Source organism: Triticum dicoccoides, chromosome 5B, assembly GCF_002162155.2.
Source record: "Triticum dicoccoides isolate Atlit2015 ecotype Zavitan chromosome 5B, WEW_v2.0, whole genome shotgun sequence".
NCBI classification, from domain to species: Eukaryota; Viridiplantae; Streptophyta; class Magnoliopsida; order Poales; family Poaceae; genus Triticum; species Triticum dicoccoides.
This window is the reverse complement of record NC_041389.1, coordinates 122,167,171-122,173,476: the sequence shown is the minus strand read 5'-3', so window position 1 is coordinate 122,173,476 and position 6,306 is coordinate 122,167,171.

Sequence of the window (6,306 nt, the reverse complement as noted above, 5' to 3'; positions counted from 1 at the left end):
CGCGGGTGGCCGGGAGCCACGTGGCGGGCTGCGTGAGGTCGGGCGGCGGAGGCAGACGCGTCCGGCGTCGCCCGGACGTGTCCGGCAGCGCGAGGGGAGCGGTGGCTAGGGTTTCGCCCGTGATTTGGAGGGGGAGATGCATATTTATAGGTAGGAGGAGCTAGGAGACTCCAAATGGAGTGTAGTTTTCGCCCACACGATCGTGATCCGACGGCGGAGAGCATGGAAGTGACTTAGGTGGGTTATTGGGCTGTTTTGGAGGGGTGTTGGTCTGCAACCCAAAAGAGGCCTTTGCGGATACTCGGTTAACCGTTGGAGTATCAAACGACCTCCAAATGGCACGAAACTTGACAGGTGGTCTACCGGTGCTATACCAAGGCCACTTGGCAAGCCTCGGTCCATTCCGAGAACGTTTAACACCCGCTCACGAAAAGAGACAAGAGGGGTGCGCCGGTGCATGTGGGAGTGTCGGATTGCAAAACGGACAACGGGGAAATGTTCGGATGCATGAGACGAACACGTATGCGAATGATATGCACATGATGACATGATATGAGATGCATGACATGAACCAAATGCAAAACGAAAAACAAAACCCAACCACGGAGGGAATACCATAGCCCATAGCCGAAAATGGCAAGAGTTGGAGTTACAAATATGGAAAGTTACATCCGAGGTGTTACACCGGCCTCCCCTCAGGCCAACTGGTCAAGCTCGGCCGTCTTGTGGTATCTCTCTGGCAGGAGGGGCCCGCCGCCTGCGGGCCGTACTGACAGCCTATCGTGGGTGATGTCATGGTCAATGTGGCAACAGTGCCGCATCGGACGGGGAGTGGCCGCCCCGTACGACGCACTGTGGCCACGCTTGCTTCGGGATTTGGGGGTGGTAGGCTTCACTGTAGCCACGCCCCGTCTTATCGCCATTACGTGGCTGCAAACTTTGACGGTGTGAGCCAGGCCGCCTGCCACTCTGGTGGCCGGCTGCTTGGAGTCGGACCTCTTCGAGAGAGCTCTTAGAGCCTTGACGCCTTCCAGCAGCCGGCCGGTGGGACAGTCGGCCGAGAGAAGGCGGCCCTGCATCTTGGATATTTGAGGGCTCAGTCGGCCCGATACTTTTTGAAGAGCCAGGGGGAGCCAGTTTGGCTACCCGTGGTCATTTACTCCGACAGTAGTGCCTGAACCTAGTCGAGCTTCGCGGCTGAAAGGGAGACGAGAAGCCTGAGTAGCTTCCTATCTTGAAGAGCCGACGGCTAGGAGTCGACTTCGATCAGTCACGCCGTCTGGAAAGATTTTGGAGTCTGAAGGCGGGAACCAGCTGGCGCGCGAGTCGGGCGGCGGGCCGGCCACCCGCCGTTCGCGCGCCACATGTCACCCTTCGGCTGGACCAGCCCGCCAGCCCACGCGTGCGACGGGACGTCGCTGCAGGCTGGGACCCGCCACTACCACGCCTCGATCCACGCGTGGATCTTCTGTGGCCGAGGCGGACGATTTGCATTCCAGCGGCGGTTACCGCACGCTTTTAAGGCGTAATAATCGCGGGTCATGGGGGAGTGGGCGCAGGTAATCCCACGTCCCGCCCCCTCGACTTCGTCGCACCGCGGCTATAAGTACGGCGAGGAGGGGGAGCGGCAGATGCACGCGTGCTCGCCTCCCACACCGACATTTCCTTCTTCGTCTTCTTCTCTGTCAGCGCTGTCGTTCGCCGCCGTGCCGCTCCTCTGGCCACCTTGCTACGTGGCAGCTTCGCCGCTGCGGGGTCGCGCTCTCGCCGTCACCACGCCTTCTCCGTCGACCTTTCACCATCATGGCGCGCGCCGGAGCCTGGGACAGCTCCAACGTCCACGAAGATCACATTGATTTCCTCCGCAAGACGCGGCGGCTGCTCGACGAGGACTACATGAGGGTCCGCCTCGCACCGGAGCGGGGGATCTCGCCGGCACTGGAGCAGAGTGAGCGGGTCATCTTCTGCTCACACTGCCTACGCGGCCTTGGCCTGCCGGCGAGTGGCTTCTTCCGGGCCTTCCTCGAGTTCTACAACCTCCAAGCGCACCACCTCACCCCGAACACGATGGTGCTGCTGTCCGCCTTCATCACTCTGTGCGAAGACTTCCTCGGCGTCCTCCCCACCATCGAGCTTTGGGGGGAGTTCTTCTACTCCAAGCTCGGCACCGTCGTCAAGAGCATGCCGGCTCAATGCAGCGCCTTCGTCGTGGTGAGGAGGTCGGCGGCCGAGAACCCATTTCCTTCCATCACGCTGATCCAGTCGATGAAGATGTGGCAACAGTCATACTTCTACGTGAAGAGCATCTTCGCGGAGGGTGACTGGGTCAACCTGCCAGCTTACGTAGCCGGCCCGCCGACTGGGAACAGTCATACTTCTACGTGATCCAGTCGGTGAAGATGTGGCAATAGTCATACTTCTACGTGAACAGCATCTTCGCGGAGGGTGACTAGGTCAACCTACCGGCTTATGTAGCCGGCCCGCCAACTGGGAAGCGGCCCAACTGGTAATATTGGGCCAGGTCGCTGTCGCCTTCTGGAGCCGCTGCTATCGCGTGGCTCCGGGTGTTGATCAAGTCGAAGGGCCTGACCGGGCCCGACTTGCTGACCGCCTTCATGGCGCGTCGGGTGCTCCCGCTCTAGGGCCGCCCTCACATGATCTGTTAGATGAGCGGGCACCGAGACCCAAACCGGTTGTGCACCAAAGAGATGCCTCACGCAGAGGTAGCTCACATGGTGAACTACCTTGCGAACTGCAAGATCACGGATGAGTGGCGGTTCGGCAAGGAGCCGTATTCCCGCGCCGACCCCCCTCCCCCCACCTATGGTAAGTTTCCTTTTCTTCTCTTTTTTCTTCTGTTGCCGAGTTCTGCTAGGCCGACTTGACCAATCGGCTTGTCAAACAGAGCCCCCTCTAGCCGATAGCTGGCGCCGCGGGGCCGGAGCGTCAATTTCTCCCCGACCATGCGGAGATCAATGTGGACGACCCCAACTTGGGGGTGGCCGCCTTGGACAACAACGCCGTGGGAGGGGGCGGCGAGGCAGGCAGCTCAGGGCTCGGAGCCGGCCTTGAGGACTGACAGACGACAATGAGGGAGAAGTAACCCCACGCCGCCGGCCTAGAAGGGCGCAAGCTCGTTTGCCGCGCTGGCTGCCTGAGGCGGCGCACAGAAGCGTCGGGCCACGCGATCCTGTTCGGAAGCCGGCCGAAGAAGCCCAAGGGATCGGTTGCGGCGACCAAGCGGGACGAAGCGGCCACGAAGGCCACCCGCTTCCGCAAGGTGGTGAAGGAGCCACAGATGGTTTCTGCGTAAGTGCCGACTCCCTCACGTATTCTTTCTTCCTTCTTGTCAATATTCTTCTGCTTTTTCTTTGTCTTGTATAATGCAGAGCTCTGCTCTCTCTCGAGTGGTCTGTCGCCACCTCCGTGGTTGGAGCAGCGGGAGGCTCCACCAGCGCCCACCGCGTGGACCCTCGCGCCGAGCTTCAGGCGGCGACGGAGCGGAAGGCGCGGGAGGCGCGGGAGGAGCGGGAGGCAGAGCAGCAGAAGGCGGCTGCCGCTAAGGCAGCACAGGAGGCCACAGAGGAGACGGCGAGGGCGCAGGCCGACACGGTGGCCAAGGCCCAGGCGGATGCTGCAGCCACGGCGCAGGTGGAGGAAGACTTGCACAACCAGCCTCCATAGCTCGTCATCCCCCTCCGCTCCATGGCGCCTGAGATCTCGGTGGTGCCGCCGGAGAGAGCCGGTGGCGACCAGCCAGTGATGGAGAGGGAGGTGGGCGACGTCGTCACCCCAGAGAAGGAGGCGGCTCCGCCAGCGCCGACTGTGGTGGACCAAGGCGGCCAACCCAGCGCGCCGCCTGTGCCACCGGCTGGAGGCGGGCCGGCTGCAAGGGCGGACCTCGTGGTTCTATCTCTGGCACGCCAGCGCGCAGGGAAGGCGACTTCGGCGCCGAACCCGCAGAAGGCAGCGAGCTCAAGCTCGTCGGCCCAGGAGCTGGAGACGGCGAGCGTCAGCTCGCTGGGGTGGACGCCGGGTGGTGGGATGGTCGTGCTGAACGCGACAGCGCAAGACGTCTGGACCCCGCTTCAGTCTCAGGCCGCTGCTCTGAAGAACTACAACCAAGGGTTCCTGGCGACGCGGTCAGCCATCCGGGTAAGCTTCTCGCTTTTTGCTTCTTGCTCTTGAATTTTTCCGTGGGGGCGCGTCAGCGCACCCACTGCGTGTAGTCCTCGAGATTCGGGCCGACCACTGAGCAGTCGGGCCGAATCTATTCTGGCGACTTCTTTCTCATTGTTTTTTCTTCTTTGCCGTCTCTGCAAAGGCTAATGCCAACCTGCGTCAGCAACTGGGTGAGGCCCAGACCGCCCTGCGCGTCAAGGAGGCCGAGTGCAGCACCGTGGCTCGAGAGCGCGACCGCCTGTCCAAGAAGCTGGTTGACCAGGAGGAGAGCCACAAGATGGCCTTGAAGGCAGTGAAGGACAGCGAGGCCGCCCTCCAAGCCGAGTACGAGACCGAGGCAGTGAACTGGGCCGAGTCGAGGCAGGCACCGAATGATGGCTACGGCCATATTGAAGACATGGTCGATGGTAAGCCGCCTTCCTCTTCATCCCTTTGTTTGCCGCCTACTGCTTGGTCCGACTTCTGACTTTGTGTTTTTTCTTTTCTTCTTCGTGCAGAGTACTTCCCCGGCTACTCTGTTGCCACCAGCCAAGTAATCGAGGCCCACCGCAACATGCAGAGGCAGGCTGGTGCTTAGATTGCATCGGACGCTTGCCGGACGCTTGAGGAGCAACTCTTGGCCATCCAAGCCCGTCTCCAGCCGGCTCACCGCATGCTCCGCCGCCTTCAGCGCGTTGGAGCCTAGGTGTTGTCCGCCCTCTGGCATGGCGAAGTGATTCCCCGCACCTCCAGTCGGACTGCCAACTGGCTGGAGGTGGCGGCTAGCCGCTTTGAGGCTTGGAAGGCATCTACAGCTCGGGCAAGCGCCAGGCCGGCACTGGAGTTCGTCCGAGCGTGGTATCCCGGGCTGGACATAACCCAGTTGGCCATGTTTCGGCAGGAGGCCAATGTGGTGCTGGAGGCGGTGCGGCCGGCCATCATCCAGCACGCCTCGGCAATCCCCGAGTACACCGACACCAACGTCTTCGTCCCCGAGCTGAAGGACGACGACGCCGCTCTGCCGGAGGAGTGGTTTGGGCTGAACCCGGCGGATGGTGAAGACTCGACAGAGGAGATCGACTCCAGTGATGAGGGTGAAGAGGAGAAGGAAGAGGACGGTGAAGACACCGCACCGGATGGTGGAGCAGCCGACCAGCCTCAGCTTGACCGTGCCTCCAGCAACGAGGCACGCGCGAACGCGCCGCCTGCCACTGGTGATGACCATGCCGAGACTCGCCAGCCGGCCACTCCTCCAGCCAGCACCGCCGTCTCCACAGACCTGCCCAGCTCGCCCGTTGCGTCGTTGGCCTGAGCCGCCATGTTTATCTTTATCTTCCTGTCATTTAGTCTTTGAACAATATTTGTTAAATTTGCGCAGTTCCACCCACTGGGGATGTATTCAGACTAAGTTGAATGCCGGCCCTTCGAAGGCCTTTTGTGTAAATATAATCTTGCATGTGTTTGACTTCCGACTGTGCTTGCTTTTCATCTTTTTCGGCTATTTCCTTTGCCGCCCTCCCTTGGTCGCCGCCTTCCCAGCCAGACAGCTGCTCTACAGTCTGTGGCTGGGAAAGTACTTGGCCGTGTGGGAGGGCAAGTACTTTAGCTTTCTTAGATTGTAGCAAGGTGAGTGGGAAGCCGGCCAGTCGGCTGCTTAACAGTCGGTTGGCAGGGTAGGGAGTCGGCTAGTGTTATGTAAGCCTGTTGGTCCTTAGACATTTTTCGTGTGGGCATCTTTTCCTGCCTTTAAATCTTGCCAGTCGAACAGTCAATTCTGCAAGCTGCGACTTTTGGCAAGAGAGGGCTTAGGTGTCGGCACGCTACTTTTCTGACTGCGGGTGGTACTTAACATAATTCAAGGCGGCAAGTGCCTGGGCCGACTGGTCGAACCCAGTGCCGGACAGAAGAATGAATGTAGTGACACATTCATAGGCATGATATTCATCATATAGATAAAAGAGGGTAGTCACTGAGTGCTCCTTGGGGGGGCGATGTCTTGTACTTAATACAAAAGATAGCATGGTACATACTGCATTTAGCAGTAAAATCTTTGAAGGAGATTGGCATTCCATGGTCGTTCCGACTCCTTGCCGGAATCATCTCTATTGCGCGCCTTGGGCTTCTGCGCGTCGATCAGGTAGTAGG